Below are 25,324 nucleotides of genomic sequence, written 5' to 3' on the forward strand. Positions count from 1 at the left end.
AGTTGGTGTGTGTTTACACTGGGCTTGCTTTCCCTGCATTTGATTAAAATGCAACTGAAAGCAATATACTGTAAAATGAAAACTGTGTATAAACGGGACAGCATCAGCAACCCCAGAAAACAGCATCCTATATCTAAAGCTGTGCAGCTTTTAACTGCTTTACCAAAGCGGCTTCTGTATTGGCATCTTCAGTGTAGCCTGCCAGCTCCAATGCGCATGGGATTTGCCAAACTAAAAATTCAACGGTCTTGAACCCAGCACTCACTATTATTACAAAAATAAGTCTGCTATCTCAAGACACAGTTAGTATGGGTTCTAATGGGGCTTTTTTCAATGTACCCAATTAGTGCTTAGACATGCAGCAGCCAAAGCTTCATTAGTGGACAGCAGTCGACAGGCAAATCAAATCCATTCGCACTTTACACAACTGAGTTGAGCTATAACCTTATTCTAGATTTAACAATAACTACTCATTTTTACTGACTCCTATCTCATCATCTGTTAAATAACCTTTAACAAGGAGAAAAGTTACATGTGAAGTGGTCCCATCCACCTCGTGTATTTTTTATGCTTGCTAGGCTGACTTGTTAAAAACAAGCTAAAACTAAAGCTGTATGTATGCAGACAGACTACTATTTGCCACTTATCTTCAAATTTCACAGTAAATCCTTGTAAATGTTGCTACAGGCTGAGACAGCAGCCACCCCCACTTTTACTAGTTGTGTTATCTGCATGCAAAGGGGTGTGGGGTGGGATATTTCCCCCATCCCAGACAATCAATCTATCAATATTGCAATGTTTTGCCCCCTAGAAATCTGTGTTTTTAATTGCACCAAAGCTCCACAATCTGTGGACTCTAATTTGGAACGATTAGTCTTTTTGCAATAAATCCAAATATCATATGTTACCTGCAGTTGTGACAAGATGCAAACCATTTTCGTGGGAGTGCTTTAATCCAAGCAGCCACCTTTTTGTGTGCCTCTAATTGCAGGTCCTGTGGGTTTTTTAATGTACATCATGGCGAAATACACGAGTTCTTGGCATATAAAACAGTATAGAGTTTGGGCCCCAAAGCTCCCTCTTCCAGCCATTCCCTTTGACATTAAGACCGGAACATGCTCTCTCACAGTAAAACCCCAGCTTCCTCTTTTTAATGAAAGGTGTTCATCATCACCTTGTCAGCAACAGTGTGTGACTACGACAGGTTGATGCCACTTAGTCTCCCTAAGGGGAGTATGCACTGTCAAGCAGAATTTGCAGTCCTGCCATTTTACTTTGACAGACGAACCAACCTGGACAGGTCTGGAGAGCAGGGCCACATAATGGGCCCTCCAGTTGTCTTACCCTTAAAAAACTGAATTGGATGACATTTGTGTCTTATTTGAGTCCATAGCTGCATCTTGTTCTGCTGTGCTAGTCATTCTGTGTTTACACCAACAGATGAATCAGAGCATTACTTTCACCATCATTCATCGCCCACGCCATCACATCCTGATCCTTGAAAAGCCCTTAAAGGTCACTGTGGCAGAGATGACCGGTCTCTCCCTTGGCTGCTACAAGCGAGTGCCTTTGCAGTGGCCCAGTTACCCTGCCCGGCTGAGCCCTGATCGCAGGCGTAAGGGGTGGGGTGGGGGTGATACCCTAATGCTAACTGACATCCTGAGAAGCTGTGATTGCTTTGAGGGCTTTGTGGGCAGTGGAGGGTGTGGGTGGCAATGGAAGGATAGAGGCCATGTCTCACAAGGACCTTTAACAACCTTTTAAAAGCTCTAAGAAGGCCGGCCTGACGCCAGCCATTCACAGGAGAAAATTGCTGACAGTGCTAAAGGGGGAGAGGGCAGTGGGGAAGAGGAGAGCAGCAGTATGCAGCAGTTCCTGGAATGCTTTTGAGTTCATCACATTGTCCTGTGATCCCTGCAATGATCTAGGCACACCACAACCCAATCGGCCTCACTGTATTCACTGTGTAATTACAAGCATGTGCACTAAATAATTCACTAGGAGCAACCACTGAAAAAACACCCAGCACTCATGGAATGCACTTCTGTGAGCTTTTCCACTGCAGCCTATTACACCACTTTAGTCTCGGTTAGGTCAGCCTGGCCACTGAGATAGAAACATCCTGCATTGCAATCCTTTGACCTAGCCCCACTCTCAGCAAGTTCACAGAGTGCTGTTTGACCTGAAGGTTTGGCTAAATTGGCTAATACCATGCTGTGTGCCAGTGAATCCTCTCTTTCTGTGGACAATCATCCATCGCCAGATGAAAAAAAAGACATTATCCAAAAAGAACACTGAAGTCCTGGGAAGCTTTATTACTCTCATTTCTTCAGTAACTCCCTCAGACTTCCAGTTGTGCACCATATTTCATCTCAGCGCTGAAGAATGACTTTTCTGACAGTGAACATGAGAAATGCAAGAGACTCAATGGGCACGGCTGGGGGGGGGGGCAGCCTACCCACAGAAGATCACAGCAGTGGCAATGAATGCATCAGAAAACACTGCTGTAGGCGAGCATAAGTCAACAGCGCCTAATGTGAGCCTTTGGTATGCATGATGTTAAATAGATTGTGAAAATGCTCTTTTCATGACTAAGATGGAGCTTTTCATTAATCCTAGAGCTGAACCTGCCTCCGCAAAACAACGAGCATCCCTCGCGGGAAAGACAAAACACCCACGGTGGGCTAGAGGGATCTCAGAAGAGCTCTCATACAGCTCACGGACACACTCTCTTTGCATCCACCCCCTTAGTCTTACGTGCAATAGTGATTTGCATGTTTGTAGATCTATCTAATCTCTCATATCTGTAGCATGTGGTCATAAGTATCTCTGTAGCATTTTCTCCGTGTGTCAGTGAGCATCTGTGTGCATGCCTTTCAACGTGATGTACATATGCTTTTGTGCTCTGTGTGCAAAGTGTAGGTGGATGTGGTTGAGACAGATATTCAGAGAACTTAAATCATTTTTTTGCCTTTTATGTGTGTGTGCACAGCAGTTGGTCAGAAGAGATATAGGGTTTTGATTTTATTTTAGGAAGCTCCTGTTAATGATAGCCCACGTGTTGAGGATTAAAGCAATAGCACAGCGCTTCAGTGAATATTCACATGTGTAAATGCTGATAAGTCTGATCAAGCCATTTTCCCATTTGCTCAGATATATCGGGAATAACACACACCACACCTTGCACAGATCCCTCTTTACTTGTACCTTAACTTCTACATTTCTTATTGCATTCCCCCCTTTTTTAGTTAAATGTTCCATAAATTAAGTATGTGTGAGCAATTTGTAAATAGCACGTGCACATTCATCTACAACGCTAATTTGAATCCTAAATAGCAGGGTCTGACTTGCAACGGTGTAAATTTATCACAAAAATTGAGATATGCCAGTTCTCCTTTGTGTTCCTGCATGTGTATCTGCATCAATGACAGCAAGTTTCACTTTAATATGTCGGTGCCACTGATAGCAGTAAATGGTGCAATGCAGATTTAAAATAAAAAAGGCTTCATTGTCAAGCTGTCATCATGTCATGCTTTGATAAAAAGAAGGCAGAGGTAGTTTAATCAGCCGTTGCAAAGTTAAATGAATAACCACAGGACATCAGAGGATTCAGCCTTCGCTTTAGTGCCCATAGACACTAATGCTAGGGCACGTCAGCCATACAGGAGCTATAGCGATCCCTTCATGTTCTGTCAAAACACCAGAACCTGCAACACACTAATCTCATCATAGCAAGCCAAGCAATCTATTTCAGAGTAGAGCCATATTTTTGAATCAAACACCTTCCTCTCAACTGGCAGAGTGTGACTGTGTGAACCGGAGCTATCCCCGGGTAACGGCCCAGGCATCCATTTGTAATGCAGATGTCTGAACAAATAATTGAAGCCACTTTATCAACACCTGTGCTGATAAGTGATGGCTTTGTAGACAGCTGGTGCAGAAAAGGCCATAGAAGAAACAACATGAAACATGAAAATCTGCATCTACTGCCATGATTTCCAGGTTTTTTTCCCCCTCACTGCGGAGAAGCAAAGAGGGTGGCTAAAAGTAGTTCATCTGCAAGACTTCATTATAGGCTGGAGTTCCCACCTCAGCTGAAAACCACTCAGCAAGCATGTCACCTTAAGTGTGTTGAATGGTTAGTCTGAGGTAGCATTCTAAAGTTTAATATACCATACAGATTTGTTCCCATGATAAAGAGTAAATCACTTGGAGAGACATTTTATTGTACCATGAGCATCCCAACATCTGTGTGTACACTGGGTTCCTTCAGCATAAATCCTAGCGGGGTGTTATTATCACTAAAATGGATCTTATTTTGTCCATCACTCCAATAGCTAGGACAAAAGAGGCATTTTAGAAGTACAAAAGAAGCATTTAAACCATATGGGTTTGCATGCAATTTATTTTTTGTGCAGTTTGCTGTGAAATACACTAACAATTAAAGAAGGAAAGCAAAATGTTGTAGCAAAGTAAATCTTGTGGGTGGCACCTATACTGAAAAACTGTGAGACACAATTCTCTTGGCTAATCTTGATCAGTTAACAGGTTGGTAAGATTGCAAATGACAGTTAATACATGAGAGGGGGAGTGCAAGGAGAAGACAGAAACTCAGTATGCAGTTATTTATACAATTAACTTTTATCAAAGTTTAGTTGAGAATCTGTGCGAATGTTTTAAACATACGTAAAAGAATATTTATAAAATAGACCCATTACAACCCATTACCTATTACAGACTGTTAAATAAAAGCAATCTACATGCACCAGTTCAAACCCAACATTCTTGTTTATTATGTTGAAGGAAGTGATGTGAAAACATACCTATGAATTGATTTTCTGTCTTTGCTCTCGTGTCTTCTCCATGGATGGACTCTCATTTACTAACAAGCTGTCAATCTGATCAAGAGAGATGTGTCTTACATCTTTCAGTGTCTTGCCCACAAGGTTAAGCTGCATAGGAATCAAAACTTCTGGATTTGAAAAACAAAACTTTTGAAAAAAGTTTAGGCTCACATTTTAATAAAAATGCACTTGAAATGAAACATTTATCATTTTGCTCTCATATCTGTTTACACCCTGGAGCGGTCTGCAATCTCTTGCAGAGAGACAGATAACCATTGACACCTACCGCCACTTTAGAATCACCAATTAACCGAAAAGGTTCTTTGGACTGTGGAAATAAACCGGATACCCAGAGTGAACCCATGCAGACACAAGGAGAACATACAAACTCCACACAGAAAAGCCTGCCCCTATAAAGACAGCAATACTGCAGTGTAAATCCTCACTTTTGATGTTTTAATCATGATTCTGATGACAGATATTAGTTCAAAATTAAAGAAACAATTGATGAAAATGATGAAACAATTAGTAATCTGCCAAATTTATCAGAGACATATTAACTGACAGCATGTTTAATTAGTTTTTTCTACTCATAGGTTTAAGTAAGTCAGTTGCATGACTTTCTCCAGTGCTTTGTTGTCTTTTCCCGTGTTGGCTCAAACAATATGGACATCACAGGAGATATTTCCAGTTTGTAACCAGCACAGTGATTTTTAAACCCGTGATTATAATCCTTCCCTGACCATAACAATGTGTTCATTCTTGTGACCATGAGAAAGAAGAAGCTATGGCCTTAACATGGCTATTTCAGCCAAAGCTCTGACCTTTTTATTGAATCGCAGTGTTTTTTGTGCCTGACCAAACCTTATCTAAAGTAAAACCACATTATTACATTTATTGATCTGGATTTCTGCAGTAAGTAGAAACAGTTTTGGAAGGTCTGTACAAAATGAGATTATACCACAAATCAAAAAGTTTGTCTCGTTTGTTCTAAAGGACAAACAATGATTTCTGTCATAGAAGATGTAAAACTTTGCTAATTAAAAATCTGTAATGTTATTCACTTGAGAAAATTACACAGTTATGTTGTAAAGTCCAAAAATCTTAGTTTTTCTTTATTTGGCTGCTTTTTCCTTCATTTTCAATCCAGAACATTTTCAGAGGAATGTTTCTTTTTTTTCTTTTTCTTTTTTTTTGATAAGCTGCTTAACACTGATCTATGAATCATTCAAGCAGTGAAAAGACACCTAACTCAAGGGATGAATCAGTGTTTATGAACCAAATTTTGGAAAACTGGGCGAGTGGACAAAAGATAAAATGCTAAAATGCTGATGAGCTAAATTTGAAAGTGGATCTGGTCTTTCAGACTGGGGATTTATGGGAAATTTACATCATACCTACACTGTAACTGCAAACCCTTCTAAAACTCTCTTTAGAGCCCATACCTCAAGTGTGACCCGATGTGCACCTCCCTAAATATGAAACTAAACGTTGGGTCGACAGCCCACAACTGTTTGATTGGCCTGTGCTTTAGCACTGATTCCTCATGTGCAATTTACAGCTACTTTTTTGAATAGATCAGTGAAACAATAGCATCATCATCTCAGTGTAAGAAATAATAATCATAGCATCAATATAAAGACACAGAAATGTCAGTAAATTTCTGGAGAGAGATTGTGGATACTATTGAAATGGGCGTGAGGTAATGTACAAAGAAGTTGGAAAAATTGAATGACAAATATATTTGCATCCAAAAAAACCTGATTATCGCACAGGGAGGGGACCCAGGAGGGTAAAAAATCCTAGCATCTTATTTGTTTCTATTGTCTGGTTATTAAAAACACTGGGACACAAGCACAAGGTAATTAACACATAATGCACCAACACAAGCATAAATGAGGGCAACAACTGTGGTCACTTATATAAGTTACACCACAGGCTCTACAAAGATTCCCAGCAGTCCATCTACTGTTCACCAAAGCCTCATCAGACATTGTTTCAGCAGAATTGTAGCTGTCAAGAAGTCATCGTTAAGGAAGGAAAATTGGGAGAAAAGGTTGCGGTATGGCAAGTTACACAAAAAACTACATTCTGAAGTAATGCAATCAAATTTCTAGATCAAATGATCGTCAGTTTACACAGAGGAGGCAAGAAGAGTTTAATGCACAACCAGTAAAACACAGTCGAGGCCTATAATGGTTTGGAACTGCATTTCAGAGAGTGGTAGTGAGGAAAATGATCATCAACATTGATGGAATTATTAATGCAGAAAGGTGCCGTCAGATTTTGATCCAGTAACACCATCTGGAAACTGTCTGATTGGCATCGTCTTTTCCACATGGCAACGATCCCAAATATACTGTCAGGGAGGTAAAAGCATATCTCTGTAGAACAATACACAGTGGCAGTTTATAAGTCATTCACTGGACTCTTTAAAGCCCATACCTCAAGTTTATTGATAAAGTAGTCTGGGATCTTCTTGACAGAAAAGAAAACAAACAAAACTAATATCCAAAGAAGAGCGTTGACTATCCTTCAGGAATTCTGGAGAAGTATTCCTGAAGAAATAAAAAAATTAAAAGAAAGCTTCCATAAGAGAGTGGTTATAGCAAAGAGTGTTTAAAGATGGTTAGAGCAAATACTGACCCTGTTTTTGTTTAATATACTAAATTTGCATGCATGTCTGCAAGTTTCAATAAATAGCTGCAGCTATTTTCCATTTTTCTAGCAAAATATAAAGAAAGTAGGGGTGGTTTGAGACTTTTGCACAATACTGTAAATGGCAGAAATTCAGTTGTGCAATTAGCAGTATAAATAAAGCAGCGCATGGGATGTATGACTGTGAATCAGGTGTATGAGTAGGCAGTGATTCTTAGCATTTTCATCAGATCATAAACATTTGTTTCCTTCAGGCTGGCTAGGCAGCAGCATGTGTCCCTCATTTGCTTGGTTGCAAACCAATTTGTTATCTACAAATACCAGAGATTGGGATTTGAGGTAATGTGGTTTGTGACTTGAGCTCTATATCTGTGGGTAGGAGCCATGCAGCCTCTTTGTAAGCTATGCCGGTCTCAACAGCGAGCAGCAAATTTCTGGAGAGAGGCCTGTTTCTGCTTAGAGCATACACGCTCCCACATCGGTGTCTGTACAAAGAAGACTTGAGTTTATGGTTTATGCGTTCTTGTGTGTTAGATGGGTAAATAAGCAACTACTGCCAAAACATTCACCTTTTGTAAGGCGATGTGTTAACAGCTTAAGCTGCCCCAAATACAGACAAAAATAATTTACTGCAGATTTAAGGGGCAACTTAGGGGGTAGCACTATAGTGCAATAGCGCAGCAAGATGGTTCTGCATTTACGCCTTCTGCTTGGCTTGGGGCATTTCTGCATGGCGTTTGTATGTCCTCCCTGTGATGTGTGGGTTTCCTTCAGTTCTTCCAGTTTTGTCCCACACTCCAAAAAAAAGGGTTTGCTCCAGGTACTCCAGTTTTTCCCACAGTCCCAAGAGGCTTGTTTGGTTAACTGGTAATTCTAAATTGCCTAGAGGCATGAATGCACATCTGTTATTCTGTGTTAGCCCTGTGATGGACTAGCGACCTGTCCAGAGCGTAATCCACATTGGCCTTCCCATGACCCTGAACTGGATAAGTTTTTAAAAGATGGATGGCTGGATGGATGGATGGATGGATGGATGATGTAAGAATTTAACGTTAGCTTATCAACAGCTTAGCATTGTGATGTAGCGGTACTGACACACATATTACAGCCCACAGTCCAGTGAAATCCTGCTTTCCACCGATGTGTTAAAGTATTTCCAGAAAGCATTGAAATGCAGGCTTGTAAAAAACACATTCTAAATAATAAATAATGGATTCACCATTTCAAAAATAACAGAGAAAGAAATGCACCATGAACAACCTGAAAGCTGATCATCTGAGAAGAGGGTTCAAGAAAACAAATTGGTTAGGATATTGTCTACATGCAGAGTATAAAGATTAGTGCAGAATGATCATAGTGGACTCTAGCCTCTATTGCCTCACCCACATTCAGAGGGGGAAAGAAAACTAAGCGAGCTATGTTGGCAAATTTTACTCAGGCCATTCTAGCTCAACTGAAATAAGAGCTCCTATCTATCTATGTATCGATACATATCTCTATGCATCTGTGTATCTATCTACCACATAAAGGCCCTTCAATGAGGTGAAGAAGAGCAATGAAGTATCCTTTCTGAATAGTTTGTATGTTACCAAAGCTTCTTTTTCTATTATTTTATTATGCGGGTGCAGTACAGGAGAAGCACTGATATCAGCAAACATTACACAACCATCCATGAATAGCAGGAAAAGAAATCACAGATGATGGTTGGGGAAAATAGGAGGTAGAAACTCGTAACATCAGCACTGTCACAGCACTCATTCTCAGCCAAGGCTCTCATATCTGGTGTCGTTGTCATTGTCACTCCTTGAGTGAAAAAAAGAAGGAAAAAAGAAGCTCGACACAAAAGTCTGCAACTCTCTTTTGCAGCAGCGGTAATTTCATGTCAAGAAAAGAATGCATTCAGGTGCAGTCTGTTCATATGCATTATATTGGAACTGCACATGTCAGGAACAGCAGGAGGCAAATGAGGACGGGAGGTAGTTTGGATAATCGTGGAGGGACACCAATGGGAGCTAAAGGCAGCTACGGGTGGGATGGAGCTAAGACTAAGGGAAACACTGGGACACTTATCTCTTTGTTTTGTGGACTTTACTTGGTAAGGTGTGATTGTTGAACAAATCACTGCTGACCTATTTATTTCCTAAACTGCTGACCTAATAATAATAAAGCCGGTGACTTCATTTCCATTCTTGTTTAAGTTAAAAGTCAATTAAAATCTGAACACATTCTGAAACAAGAAAATGCAAACAAAGGGGGGGAAAGGCTTAAGATCTGAAGAACTATGATTTGGTCATGTCAAAAATAGGTGTATCTTTAATTTCAGCAACAATGCTACTACTTATGATAATTTCCTTATTTGTAAAATATTGTCAGGTAGTGGTGCTGATTGTATTTTGGGTCCCTAAAAATTTGGCTTCAAATATTTGGTATTTCTCTGTAACATTAAATGAAGGTTTGGAGGGGAAACAGTCTGTATTTCTGTTATATGTCCACCTACTTCATCTGCTCCAGCTACAGCTTTTGCTTTACACACTGTTTCTCTACAGGCTTTGTTTCAAAGAATGGCTTTTGATGACGGACACAGAAGAAGAGTTACAATGCTACAGTCATTTCCAGAAAATATAGACTTGCAAGTGCAAGGATACAACAAGCTCTCCAACAACTTCTCGAACATGTGGTTGCAGCTGTGATCTTGGCTCTCCTTTACTCCAAACGCACTATTTTTCCACCATTGCCTTTTGGTCTGTCGAGGCCACTTATGGAGGAAGTAAAAGTGAAAGTGAAGAAGTGACACCTTTCCTCTTCTGTGATGTAGGTCCAGTGTTCCCTGTACGACTGTTGAACACTCTTGCACGAAGGAGCTACTCCTGTTTTTTTGGCAGACACAAAATCTCACATGGTTTTCCAACCAACACTGGAAAAAGTGTTTCAAATGTTTAAAAAAAAATCCTATTTTTGGCTACTTGTGCACACAGCAAATAATAAAATGGGTCCAAAATTTGTTTATTTTTAGTTTAACTTCAGTGGATGGGTGCTTTTGTTATCAGTATCAAGTCTTATTTCGTTCGTCTTTCGTTTATTTATTTATGACTGGCATGATCATGTCTAGATTAATGTGTAATATGATATAAAGTTAAAAAAATCAAAACAGTGAACAGACAGTTTTAAAGTCAACTTTAGTTCTTTTTCAAGATGAACAATGTGTCAGAAATGTATTACGCAGCCCTAAAGAATTCTTTCAAGATATTATTTCACTCAGCTCTGGGTCTCTGAGCATGGATTGATCGAACAAAAGGACTCCAGCATGTAGGAAACATTAAATGGGCTTGAGGAAAGGTGAATGTAACTCGATGACAGATTCACAGGCAGGAGGCAAGATGCTCTCGAACCCTAGTGTAAGATAATGTGCATAATCCACTGCAGGGATGTTAAGTGCACTCATTTCACACTCCATTTCACACAACGCTGCCCTAGGAAGAATCTGTGTGTATGATGACTCAGGAAATACACAACATCACTCTTCTGCATCTTTCTCGTGTTGTTTCTCTCCATTGTTAATAATCTGGAGTCAAATCACTTTTCCACGCTATTGTAGAATAAATTATGTGTCAGGAATGTAATAAGTACCAAAGCCATGTTATGCATGAAATACACACGAGTTAATGGAAGTCAGCGTTTCCTCAAAAATTACTTCAAAAGATGCATTATGGACATTAAAACGGTTTAATTTCCACCTGTGGCTTTATTCAGAATTTACAATCTAACACACAATTGAAATGGTACCACCTAAAGGGAAAACAGCATCAGTTCATATATTTGATAACCTGTTATGAGGATAAACATTTCATTTCCATCCATCAGCCCTAAGTATGGGGAATCTCCATCACTGCTGTCAGAAGTCCATTAAAATAGCTTGCTCATCATATACACACTACCTTAAATATGACATGAAATTAATCCATTAATTAATAGTGTGTACAAAATGAAAGCATTTTAGCACACTATAAATGTATAATGCATTTAAAAAACTGTCCTTAGAGAGATCAAATTGAGTCCACTAATTGCAGGGAGTTTAAGTGAAAAGCTGACAAATTGTCAACTATGAGAATGGCCATAGTGTTTCTTAATGCACTGAGAGAAAATATTATGAGTATCTATGAAAGCATGCTTACATAATGTGAATGCAACACGAGGGCATAAATCAGTGCAGGGATTTTTAACTTGGCTGTTTTAGTTCACACACTTATCCGTATATTTAATCATCTGTTTCATTTCACATTAAACTGCCTACTATTTATTTCATATCTAAAATGCCGTGTTTGTACTGTAGCCAAGTTTCCCATATCCCTCCAATCTTTACTATGGAATTGTTTGGAAAACCTCCCTGGTGAGCAGATGGCGCCTGCCGGGAGGAGAATAAAGCTAAAACCTGGGCTCTATACACTGCACACACATTTCCCCATTTCCAGAGCAAGCTTTTGTAAAAGGGAACAACAGAGGTCTAGTGGGAATTTAACCATGGGTCTGTTTTGGAAAACACGTTTGTTTATTGGAGCCTTTCTCCATGCAGCAGCTACAGTAAACACCCTGGATACTGGAGAGTGTCTCTGCAGACTGGAAAAGAGCATCGAGCCCCCACTTGCTGGAATGATTTCAATCACTTTGATCATCATGGTTTCCATCATGAATGTGATGTGTTCATTATTTGACCCCTTTGTCAAAGGAACAAAAAAACAGAGAAGCATTTGAATTTACTGAGAAAGCTTATCTACCGTATGCTGGTGAAACCTGGTGTATTATTAAGCAGAGAATGAAGCAATACTACAGTATGTTCTTATGGCTGCTTACGCTCTAGTCCACACAGTATTGAAGAGAACTTAGCAGCAGGCAAACCAGGGGTCTTACGCTGAGTCTGCACTTGCTAAACTAACTCAGAGGACATGATAAGCCAGGCAAAGCTTGGAAAAGTAAATCTGAGGCTGTTTGAATAAGCCCTGCACCTCTCTGCCAGCTACAATCAGCGCACAGAGTATTCGTCCCAATCTCTCTCTGGGGGAGATTTCTTAAGCACGCTTTGTTGCTAGATCCAGGTAGGCTATCAGTCACTGCAGTAGTGAAGAACATGCCAACAAGAATAACCCCAACATAAGACATAAAATCCATCTCATGGGACCTCAGAGTCTGGACAAGAACGAATTAAAAAATCTCTCTTTTGCTGAGTCACTCTCTTTAGATAATTACCCGCTGATATGAAGAACATTTCCCCACTTGGCTGTAAGTTCAGAGGGAATGCAGACAATGGCATATTTGGCCGTAATCATAGCAGCCCCCCACCATCAATTGAAGCTAAGAGAGTAAGATAGCACAAAGCTAATCTTTGGCTCAACAAAAAGGCCCGAGGGGGCAGCACAAAATGGAAGCAGTATTAAAACCACGCTCTCTGCGTGTCAGGTATATTTGCTCCTGGCATGAACCTTCACCGCCTCTCCAAGCCCTTTATTAAAAGGCCAACAGACAAAAACTGTGCAGGTAAATCAAGCTTAATATGCATCCCTAATAACCAGGAAAAAAAAGCCTTAAAGTGCAGCCCATGCATGCCTAAATAATCTATTAAAGTTTGCTCTGGGGTATAGTACAGCAGCAGTCTCACATCAGCTGGTCTACCACTGTCTCCACTCTCCCTTCCACTGCCAGGAGGCTGCACATCTGCACAGCACAGTGACTGACAATCGATGGTTCACACACCGTTTACCCCACCCCCCACCCCGACACACTCTCACAAAACACCACCCAGCCGGGGTGCTCCCCTGCGTGACTCAACTTGTTTCAGGGCTGAGAGGGAGACACTGGGAGAGAGGTGGGGATGAGACAAATGTGGGGGAGCTGGGAACGATGAAGCGGTTGTTTGCATGCTGTTGTGTTGCTGCCTTTCAGAGTTAGACTGGGTTTTGCTTGAATTGAAGAGAGGATTTATCCATGGTTTCGGTCTATTCTGCGCTTTCAAAGCTGCAACTATATTTATATTAAAACCCTGCAGCTCCAGTAGTTTCGATATTGAGTCATTCTTTTATCATATTTTTGTGAGACTTCAGGCGCCTCTGCAGCGCAGCGAGATACAGGGCTCCACACAAAACGCTGCGCCTTAACGCGTAAAAACAATCAATGCACTTACAGTCCAGGGCGTTGCACTCCTTTTTACAGCCGGCACATACATTTACTTTTCCAAACTACAACCGTGTGGATCATCAAATGAAGTATTATACAGCTCTGAAATGTACATGACAAATGTTTGTGTGCACCCCCAGATATCTATCATGGGTCCTCGTTGCCAGCGCTCTGCATTCACACTAGTAAGTATCAAGTAATTTTAAGTCACGACGTTAACAAACATTTGATTGTCATAGATGACCCATTTTGCGGCTCGGGCAGCTGTTCTTACCCCTTTCTCCTGTCCACGAAGAAGCCTTTCATAAGAAGTGACCCATATTCACGGCAAAATCGCATCTTGTTGGGCGCATCAATTTCTAGAGAGAAGATTTCCCGAGCTTCAAAAAAAGCGTCTAAACATTCTTTCTGAATAGTATCCAGCGGGAATGTACACTCGTTTGGAGGCTCCGTCAATCTCCAGAAATCATTTCGAGCGCTGTCCTCGGAAAAGTGGCGCTGAAAGTCTCAAGTCCTAACTTTAGGCTGTGTGCGAAGGGAAAATAAAAGACATGTCCAGTAGAGCTGCTCACTAATACAGCTCCTGCGAAAAGCGGATCTGATTTTTACGGGATAAAAGAGCGGAGAAGCGCATATCCCACACCCGAGGCGAGAGCACTTTCTCATTGACAGAGGGAAGACTACATGCGCCCCTTGCACTGGATGTGAATGATGTTAAATGCATCGCAGCACACCGCCTTTATCAGAAAAGAAATGCACCATCAGTGAACGACGGGGGAAAAAGGTGTGAATGTCTGATTAAAGCATGTAAAGCTACCAGCGCTTTGGCTGGAGTGTGACATACAGGCTGTGCATCAATTTGTTCAATTTTAACGTCCATTTGGCCGCCTGCTGCTTCACCCCTCAGCACACCCAGACCTCAGTGTCGGGGATTGTGTTTATCTTCATCTATATAGTGAGCAACAAGAAACACAGAAAACCACCCTGTCTACCCCTACTGCCAGTCAAATCTGATTTAGTTGATATTTTTCTTTGTTTGCTTGTTTGTTTGTTTTTTTAATAAAATATCTCAGTATTGAAGTTGTAAGGCTCATTTCATGCGTACCAAATCCTTTTGGACTAATTAAACAAGTCGCAACAATTCTGTTTTATCCCACTGATATTTTTCTGTCAGATATAATGAATTCCTGTGACTATGAGATCGCTTGCAATCAATGCAATTTTCACGGAGACAGCAGCAGAGATGGTATAAATGATTCAAATGTGACGCTTTTGGGTCGGCTCGCACGTTACAGGTGCTGTTGCGCAGCCTATGCAGTATGTTGAATCTCAAAGGTTTGGGATGCTGTGCGTAGACCATGACGAAGATATCAAGTCCAATCACCGAGTGAGAAAACTCAATCTAGATACTAGGTGTGTGTTGTGTGTCCGTGTGCGTGTTTCGCTGACTGACAGCAGCCACGCTCTGCAGCACATTTATGAAATTATGTCCAAGGGCATGCCAATATATGTCCCAGATTATCCAGCAAAAATGCGAGAAATTAGTTTTAAACTAGGCATGGGATGTTATTATTTGAGACTTGAATGCGATTGATGGACCCATTTTTTGGCTATTAACCTTCAAACGTCTAACGTGTGTTGTGAAGTGACAAAGGACTTCCTCATCGATCAATTCAACGGTGGCATCGGTGCATCTTGCAGTCCTGATTGATTAATTTTCCAAGATGTCCAATAGGAGGCTCCCGGTGATTATTTGGCCTTTGCCTCGAGTATATGCGCAGCTGCTCTTTCTGCCTCCCTGATCACAGGGCCGGGGGGGTGGAGGCTTTCACAGGTCTGAGTGGGTCACACCTGTGGAGTGTTGGACGTACTCCACCACATCAAGGGAAAGTGGAAGGGATTGTGCCTGTATAGGGAGAGAGAGAGAGAGAGAGAGAGACTTGGAGGCTGGGGCGGTGGGGGTCCTTGATGGTGGTTGTGTGTGTGTGCGTGTGTGTGTGTGTGTGTGTCATGTCTCTCAGGGCCTTGGAGGCAGCTTAGCCTCTGAATATTCATCCACACCTCTGCTGGAGCAAATTCCAGCTACATGCCTAGACTGAGTGAAAGTCTTGTGAGCTGTAGTGGGACCTTGTAAGTCGTGCAAAAAATAAGAAAAGAAAAAAAAATCACAGATCTAACTTGTGCACATTATTGAACAGAGTGTTTTACATCTTTTTATTACTCCACAAAGCATTGACTCCCTTCCATCTGTCAGCTCCTCAAACCGGTGTTCTATTTCTGTTTAGCATAGTTGGCATAATAAGTGAATTATTTAGCTGTGGAGAATGGATACAAAAGTTATTTCCACCAGGAGACCCATTTCTGCTTTGCTTTCTGCTGCAGTACACCGGGTCTTGTTGAACGTGCTTGCTCTGAGGATAACATGTTATGGAGCTGAGTCCTCCCCATCCCTCTGCGCAAGACAACTCTGGAGAATTACTTGTTTCAATTAGCTATGGGGCGGAGAGAATTTAAGCCATGTTAATTCCAGTCACTAGTGAAAATCCCAGTCAAAGAGACTAGCCACTCAAGCATAATCGCCTTCCCCCAGACATCTCTCATTTCATGGATCCATTAGGGAAATTAATCAAAATGTAAATTGTGAGGTCACAAGATTTCACTTTATTGATGGTGCTCAGTAAAGGCCAAAACTTATTCAGTACTTTTGTGATTTAGAGGAATCCTCTTCTTATGACAACTCTGAGCTGGTTTGGTTTTTGCCCATTCACTCATTCAGTGATCTAGATAATTTGGCTTTAAATAGCTTTTTTTTTCTTCTTAATAACAAAAGCTGGATTAATCTCAGTGAGGATGAGCTGCTTTAAAAGTTTTCAAAGACAAATGATGATGTGTGGAAGAATAAGGAGGAGGAGATGACACAGATGCTCCCCATTCAAATAAATAATCTAATTGTTGGAACAGAATCTGATGTTTGTGTCACATCTTTTCATCAGCGTCTGTGTCATCGAATATTGAACTCTGAGGACATACAGACTGTTCGCTAACATCTGATTATCTAAAATTGAGACTGTCTGACACGCCCACAAGTGGCAAGACAAAGGAATGAGTCAGTTTGTCACTCTTGTTTAAAGCAATATTTTGCAACGAAATGGTGAAACAGGCCAGCCGGGGCAGACAGACAAGCCATATGCTTTATGTGAGTGAAATATTTTTGTCGAGATGCTGGCTGGCTGACAGTTGTTGCAGCTGTAACCTTTGAACTCCAAGAGCCTTTTTTATATAAGAGACTGGCTGCAGTCCAAATTGGCCGAGGATGTGCACACAGAAAAACAGATTTGATCTGTAGATTACCACGAAACACTTAGACAGCTGTATAAGATTACTGCATGTACAGAGATGCCTTGTGAGTAATAAATACAGTTAATAAGAGTGTTTTAGCATAGATCAAGAAACACTGGACAAAAATACCAAAGCCATCAAAGCTATAAAAATACAGAGCAGTGCTGTCTGTAGGTTTAGTGATGTTGCTTTCTCTGTCTTTTGATGACTCTTTAGCTCTTTATTAAAGTAAATTATCATACATCAAATAATTAATTGAGAACTTATTTAGCTGTTTAGTATTAAATGCTGATATTAGTTTTCAAATTAAAGTGATTTAACCTTATATTATTATACTATACACATGAGCTCATCTCTCTTGGCTGTTAAATAAATTAGGTATTGAATATCACTGGAAATATGAGCTTGGGCTTTCTGTAACTGGCATAATAGCAGCCCCTGGTGGTTATGGCATTTAACATGCACTCCAACCTAAACTCAAAAAAGAGTGGTTTACCATAATTTGGATATAATATTGAAGTGAGACATATACACTCTTTTCCATCAGACATCAGTCAAATTAGATAACTATAGCTCAGGCCTTTTATTAAATGGATCATAGCAGAAGAGAAGATGAACAAATAGTGATATTGTATTTAATATTTATATTTTTAGACACTTTTCCAGATAGTCCTTTTTTTTCTCTTTTTTGCTGAGCATTCAATTAAAGAAAACTAAAGCGCAATATCTGATGGGCTATGATATAAGTCATGATTTTATATGTTACCAACCTTTTCAGCAATGTTTCTTTGCAGACAGAGGGCAATGCTACTTTAAGCCCAGAAAAACACAACCCAGTAAATTGGTTCTCCTGTGTGTGAAGCCGAGCACAATCTATTCTGGCCTTGGGCAAGACAACACAATCTCCTGCTTGTTTGGTCATTAACGTGCATATTTACCAGATGAAAAAAAAAGGTACTTGAAAGGTTAATGTTGCCAATATCTTTGGAGTCTTCGATTAAACAGACCTCAGCAGCTACATAGCCTTTGGTTGTATGGCATCTTCTGGGATTGCAATATTAAGAGATATAGCACTAAAGCTGAATTTCCCTGCTCATTTACTTTTGACACAGTTGAGTTTTGGTTCTGACTGCTGGGTCTACTGCTACCACTAAAGATCTAATGTAACAACTAGGCCGATGAGCTTTTACACTCATTCTTTGTTCTAAAAATAAAAATGTGGAGTGTACTGGGTTGTAGCAACTGCCAGCATTCACACATAAATGTGCAAATGTATAATAAAAAGTTCCAGTGGTTTCAAACTGGCTAAATGTATATCTAAATGTATGCACTGAGACTTAATGTCTCAACTATTTAAAACTGTAGCGACGTTTTAGTCAGTTACTGGAAAAGACCTGTGGGTGAAAGAGGCTAAGGACCCAAAACAAGACACAAAAGGGTAAAAGCCAAAAGTACAGGTTGTACCAAACTAGGCAGACAAATAAAGTTAAAAGTGTGCCAGCCGAATACAGACAAGGACACGGACAATGTACCATGGAGACAGATTAGCAGAGTGGGAAGAGGTGACCAAAGAGGTGCAACAGGTGACAGAACAGAAGATCAGGTGGAAGAGGTTGGTCTGATGAGAACAGATCATGAGAAAACAGCTATGCTCAATAAATCATTGAATCAATCAAAAAGTTCCACCCAGACATAAGCACATTGTGTTGAAAGAAGATGATATGCTGTATATAAAACATAATTTAAAAAAAAACAAATGGATGGATGGATGGATGGATGGATGGATGGAATTCTTATTTTAAAATATTGATTTCTTTTTAGACTATGCGACTACTTAAAAAAATGCAGTCTCTCTTGTGGCTCTTTCATGCATAGTGGTCACTGCATTGGACAGCTTTTCAAAAGCTATTTTCTTGGGCATGAATGGTTTTGATGTGTCTGCCTATCAGCCATTTCAGCCGGCAGTGTTTCAAACACACACACACACACACACACACACACACACACACACACAGGTAGTCGCCTGGTGAGAAACAAAGTATATGTAAAAATGCAAGCATCCAAGACAGCCGACACAGTGTCTTCTATGTCACGCAGCTGATCATGTGTCCATGGATGTCATGCATCACTAGTTATCATTCAACTACAAACTGTGGATGCTATCAATTTTATTGATGTGCAAACAAAATGTTCTCAGTTCTTTTGATTGTTCTGCAGTTTCTTTCTTTTAGCTATTTGTATGCAACATATGGTGTGTTTACAACAAAGTCCTATTTGTACTAATTACTATTATGTGACTAGCCTTTTAATTGTCATCTTTTGAGGTCAGGTGGACCCAAGTCACTGAAGCAAATAGTACAGTTCTTTGAAGATGTATACACATGGAAAAGCAAGTACCAAAACAAAGGATGTGCCAATTGAAACTTTAAAGAAAAAAGAAGAATTATATTATATCATGTTATATATTATATTTTTCAGAATTACGGGCAATATATCAATTGTATGTATAATACAGACACAGATGCTGATGAGTACAAAAGAGTTACAGCATTTGCATTGCTATAAATTGCTTTTTTTCCCCTTCCTACTTTAAAATAGTGCAGAAAAAGGTTTACACTTTTTAATTAATTTTCAAAGTTGTCACAAAGTACAAGTTGTCAAAATAATTCGTAAAAAGCCTTTTTACCACATAACTGTAATCAGCAAATCAGCAAGTTTAGTTATATTAACTGAAACTGGAACAATACCTGTGAGAGCGAAGCTTAAGATCCGTATCAAAGTCTGCAAGGACCCAGATTTAATGTCCTACATGACTTCAGTTTGCCTACCAGCCTGGCATTGGAGCGGATGATGCCATCATTCACCTCCTACATCGTTCCCTCGCTCACCTGGAGACCGCTGGGAGCACTGTGAGAATCATGTTCTTTGATTTCTCCAGTGCCTTCAACACCATTCTTCCCTCGGTTCTGAAGGACAAGCTGGAGAACTCTGGAGTGGACCATCACCTCACTACCTGGATTTTGGACTACCTCACCGACCGACCACAGTATGTGAGGACTCAGGGCTGTGTGTCGGACAGGGTCGTCTGCAGTACGGGGGCCCCACAGGGAACGGTTCTGGCTCCGTTCCTCTTCACCATCTACACTGCAGACTTCTCCCACAACTCCACCCAGTGCTTCCTGCAGAAGTTCTCTGATGACTCTGCAATAGTCGGCCTCATCACTGATGGGGACGACAAGGAGTACAGAGGACTGACTCAAGACTTTGTGGACTGGTGCCAGCTGAACTACCTCCAGATCAACGCCACACTGTAAAATATAACTTGTTGTTTCAACTTAAAAATATGAGGTAAAGGGCTGCCTTAAAATTTTAAGTTAAGTCAAGAAATAGAGTTTGTTCTTATAACACAACCAATTGTTATCTTAATGAAAAATCACGTTGTCTAAACTTTCATCTTAGTTTAGTTGACTGAGATTTGTTAGTCAGTTCAACTCCTTTAATTGTCATCTTTACTTGGGAAAACCTTTTCAGCTAAATTAAAATAATCTATTGTTTAAACTCTTGTCCTAGTTCAGTTGACTTGGGTTTTTTAGTTAATTCAAATACTTTAGTAGTTCTTTTAACTTAGGAATCTATTTTAGCTTAACTAACATAATCTGTTGGCTAAGTTGATTTAAGTTTATTAATTAACTGAGCTCCTTAAGGTAGCTGAGTGAACTTGTAAATCATTTTCATTTTAATTATCAGAGTTGATTGACTGGATGTAAAGAAAAATGTGTATTAAACATCTTAAGTTTTGTTTTGTTTTTTTAGCTTTCTAACATCCATTTCAGCAAAACTACCTGTTAGGTTCATCTTAGATCTCAGGTTTAAATATCTACATTCCTTTAAATTAATTTTCTGTTGTTTACAGAAAAAAAAATAAAACCCCACAGATTCCATTAAAGTCTATCTGATCATTTCATACAGAAAGTTTGTTTTAAGAACATGACAAGACAATTACTCATGAGCACCCAACATTCACCATTTATTGTGCCATCTTAGTCATCTGAGAAACAGAAAAATCAGTGACGTAGCTCATCAGGCTCACAATCCATCAAAACTCAAAGGTTGCTCCCTGTGAAACAATAAATTTGAACTTGGTCTTGAGCCCAGTTTGGGTGAAGATTAAATTCTGACCAATACTCTAGGAGCAGTAGTGATTCTTGTGAAGTAACAACATAAAGTCTGCATTAATGTAATGTATCAACGGGACACTTGCTATTTTAGAAAAGTTATTCTTTACATTTACAAAATTTTTAAACTTCATTGTGCTCAGTCACACCTGTTAGCATAAAACTTGAAATATTAAAATAGTACAAAACCTTTGATAAGTGACAGTAAAGATCAGTTTATAACAAGTAAGACATCAAACTCTTGTATTTGTCTTCGTTTACAATTGCAACAAATTCCACAGAACCAATATCTCTGAAAATGAGTGCATGCTTCTGAAACATTTGATAATATGGATATTTCAGAAACATCAGTTTGAGTCTGCTCAATTGCAAAACAAAGGAAAAACTACTGACTTGCATGAGATAAGCATCTGCAAAGTCCAGCATTATATTGTTGTTCACATAAGTTTCTTAAACCATGAACAAATGAGTAATTGTCTAATCTGGAATGTAAAGTGTAGTCATTTAGTGACATACAAAAGTGAGAATGAGAACTTGCAAGAATAAAAAAACAAACAGTAAAATAAAAACTGTCCTTAACACTAAGGAGCATACAATTACAGTTCTGCATGGCTTTCTGCAAGAGTCTGTTTCTTAGACCATGCACTAGTGAGATGCACTGCCTTCCACCAATGTTCATTAGGATGTTCTGAATGACTTCAAAGATGTCCTTAAGTTCCTTTGGATAGTCTATGTTGAGGGCAAAAAGAAGGCCCATCAGCATGGAAATGGCACTTGAGACATCCCTCAGATTAGACAGGATTACTGCCGCCTCAAGGACAACCAACACATCGATGATGTCTTCTTCTTTCACCATCGCAATGCCAACTTTCATCCTCTTAGAAAACGTGTCTTCAATACCTGTCGGCTATAAAAGGGTTCAAAGACAAAAAAAAATAAAAAATTACACAATTACAATTACACAATATCCCTTGTGCTTAAGAATTCATGTCTTTCCAAAGAAGAGCCATACTGATGCTTTGGATGATGGTGATTGGCTTTGGGTAACACTTATTAGTTGTTAAAGTTTTTTCAGAATGAGATATGCACCCCCATGTTACAAATCCATTTCTTGCTTTAAACAAAGACCATGTTCATAAATAACTGAGCATGTCTTCAATTGCAGAATTCAAACAAAATTTTCAATTTAAATGGTAAATGGCCTGTATTTGTATAGCGCTTTACTAGTCCCCTAAGGACTCCAAAGTGCTTTACACATTCAGTCATTCACACACATGGGTGGATGACTGAATCGTGACTCAAGAGTTGACAGTTCGTCTTATAATTGGAAGGTTGCCGGTTCGAGCCCCGGCTCCGACAGTTTCAGTCGTTGTGTCCTTGGGCAAGACACTTCACCTGTTGCCTACTGGTGGTGGCCAGAGGGCCCGGTGGTGCCAATGTCTGGCAGCCTCGCCTCTGTCAGTGCGCCCCAGGGCGGCTGTGGCTACAATGTAGCTTGCCATCACCAGTGTGTGAATTTAAATCTAGTTATGCTAAATATTGGCTGTGCTCTAAACCAAATCTGGCTGAGAATACATGAAATGTGCAAACTGCAGCTACACTACAGGATCAGATTGTGGCTCCATAGACAATGCTTCTTTAATCAGTTTATTGATTAAAGTTTATTTTCCCCCTATATTAACAGCATGAAAAAAGAGCATATAGACATGGCTGAACAGGTTGCATAATTGGCACTGAATATCAACATCCACCTTTACCCAGCTGCCCAATGACTCTCGGCCAGTAACCTTTAATTGCTTACCCAGTCTACACAGTCTCTTTTCCAGGGTCCAGGACATTTCACCAAAGTATTGCCCCCCACAGCTGTAGCAGCCACTGCAGCCCCTTAAATATCCTAATATCTCTGCCATTACAATATACAATGTGAGAAATCAAACGTAAAGCTGAAGTGAACAGTACAGCAGCGAAATGTCAAAGACCCTGGTGAAGACATGAATAAACACAAGACACTAATAATATCAATGCTAGCTTGCCAGTTAGTTTCTCTGAAACCCAGACCAAATCCAGTGTCAAAGATCTTGTAATAATACATTTGGTGAGGAAAAAGTACACATGTTATCATGTGGCATCTGTTGTTTCATAGATGCCACATGTTTCATTTAAAATCCACTGTGGTGCTGTCATTATTAAATTTACTAAAAGAAACAATGCTAACCTTCACAGTCTTGAAAGTGTGTGAGGGCTCTTCCTTTAGAAAATGAGGTCCTCTGTCCTCTTCCTTTGTGTAGGGCTCTGGTCAAAGAAGTCAAAAAGAAAACAAAAACACTTTTTAAACAGTGTTTATGAAGCATGTAGACAGCTCCAAATTCACAGCTTTTTGATACATAATTCCATCAATATATGATTATCATTGGAGATTTTGAATCAGGCTTATCAGGACATTCAAGTAGAATATGATATCCAACCTACCACCAATATACACAGATTCTGTAAAAGTTACCACACTAAATGTCCAGTTGTGAAATATGATAACAGACTTTACTTATCAGCTTTCTTTCAATGAGTTCATCAGTTGAACTGGATAACCTAAAACTTAAACAAAGGAGAACATTTCGCAGTTGAACACTTACATCATCTCCGAAGCATTTTATGAGCCTAGTTAGCCCTCCTATGCCGCTCTTGATTTTGTACAGCTCCACGAACCTCTCCATAATGGTCAAGCACAGCAAAAAGGAACCCTTTCAGGTCAACAGATGTAAGACGGGCAAATTCTGCTTCAACCTGAGCAATAGAAGAAGAGGGGTGGAGAGTAAAGGCAGAATAAAAAAAAAGATTCTTTGAGACCCAAATTTAAGCAAACAGTCATCTGAGGCCCATTAGAGAAAACACAAACACACAAAAGCAAACAAACAAAAAGATGCACTTTACCTGCCGTTCAGCAAACAAGGAAGTTCAGAGAACAATAAGCTCTGTCTTGAAATCTTTTAAAGTAGAATGATTGTGAAAATGACTTATGTGATGTAAAACTTTAGTAAACGTGCGATTAAAAGAACACTGAGTAAAAGGACAAGTAACAATTTCCTTATTCCTCAGATGTTTACCTTGATGAGCAATACTGTTTTAGTCCAACTGCCTCATTAAAGTTACACAACAGGCTTTTTACATTAAAGCCAGCAAGTCCATTACATACTCCCTTTTTAGATCTGAAATACTGTGCACATTCTGTGTATATGTAGTGGACAGCAATTTACCCAAAAGAGTGCAAAGTTTGCAAGTCCACCTCATTTAAATGACAAAGACAGATGTGATCATCTAGACCTGTGAAAATAAATTAATGACAAACTTGCAGTTATGGATGTTATTACAACCACAAGAACCTAAACAGTCTGCTCCATTGCTTTTGTTAATGAATCACTTGTTGGTAACAGGTCTGAATATTTAGTTTATGCCACCTGCATGTGATCATCAATAGTGCCATATTACTTCTTAAGAAGTACCCTGACACTACAATCTTTATATCATTTGTTCTACAGAGCTATTAAGTTACAATATAATCTGTGGTGTTTCCAGTATGACAAAATGCACAAATTGTAACTTACCATTTGACTCCACTGACAAAAATAAATCCCCAGCATCAAGTTTGGCTTCACAGACCTAAAATAAGTAAAATAAAAATATATGTTATAATTATATTGTTTTCGCCATTTATTCATGTTTGCTAATTTTCTGACATATAAACAATGTTAGTTTTGTTACAATACAGAGAATGCAGTTTAATTAAAAGGTAAATTATGCAAAAAAAAAACAAACTTCTGCAGTATACCATGCCAAAAATCAGTGTCTCTGATGCCAATTATTTTATCACTACAGCTCTTTTAGTATGGAAACTCACACAAACTAGTCATACTGATCACAAGAGTTCAAAAATAAGTCAAAATAGTGAGCTGTTGTTAAGCATAAAGCATTTCAGGGTAACAAATAACTGCACAATAGAATTAAAGCAAAAACTAAACACACTGGAGGACTATCTGATAAAAACTAATATAATGCTGGTTTGTAGACCATATTTTGTCTCAGTCCTCAGTGCACTCTTGCAGCTTAGCATGCAGCAGTTCATAACAACTTAAGTGATTACATAGGGAT

General features: G+C 39.6%; 1 protein-coding gene across 1 annotated transcript in view; it reads right to left on the bottom strand.

Moving 5' to 3' along the window:
- The window catches only part of LOC100700221 (metabotropic glutamate receptor 4), a 183,902-nt gene extending 169,292 nt beyond the window's left edge, over positions 1–14,610 (bottom strand). Inside the window, exon 1 of the mRNA XM_003453665.5 lies at positions 13,942–14,610. The gene's annotated coding sequence lies outside the window, so the exon portion shown is untranslated. The remainder of the gene's footprint in view (positions 1–13,941) is intronic.
- Between the last annotated feature and the right edge of the window lie 10,714 nt (positions 14,611–25,324).

The sequence above is a fragment of the Oreochromis niloticus genome, linkage group LG5 (genome assembly GCF_001858045.2).
Source record: "Oreochromis niloticus isolate F11D_XX linkage group LG5, O_niloticus_UMD_NMBU, whole genome shotgun sequence".
Classification (NCBI taxonomy): Eukaryota; Metazoa; Chordata; class Actinopteri; order Cichliformes; family Cichlidae; genus Oreochromis; species Oreochromis niloticus.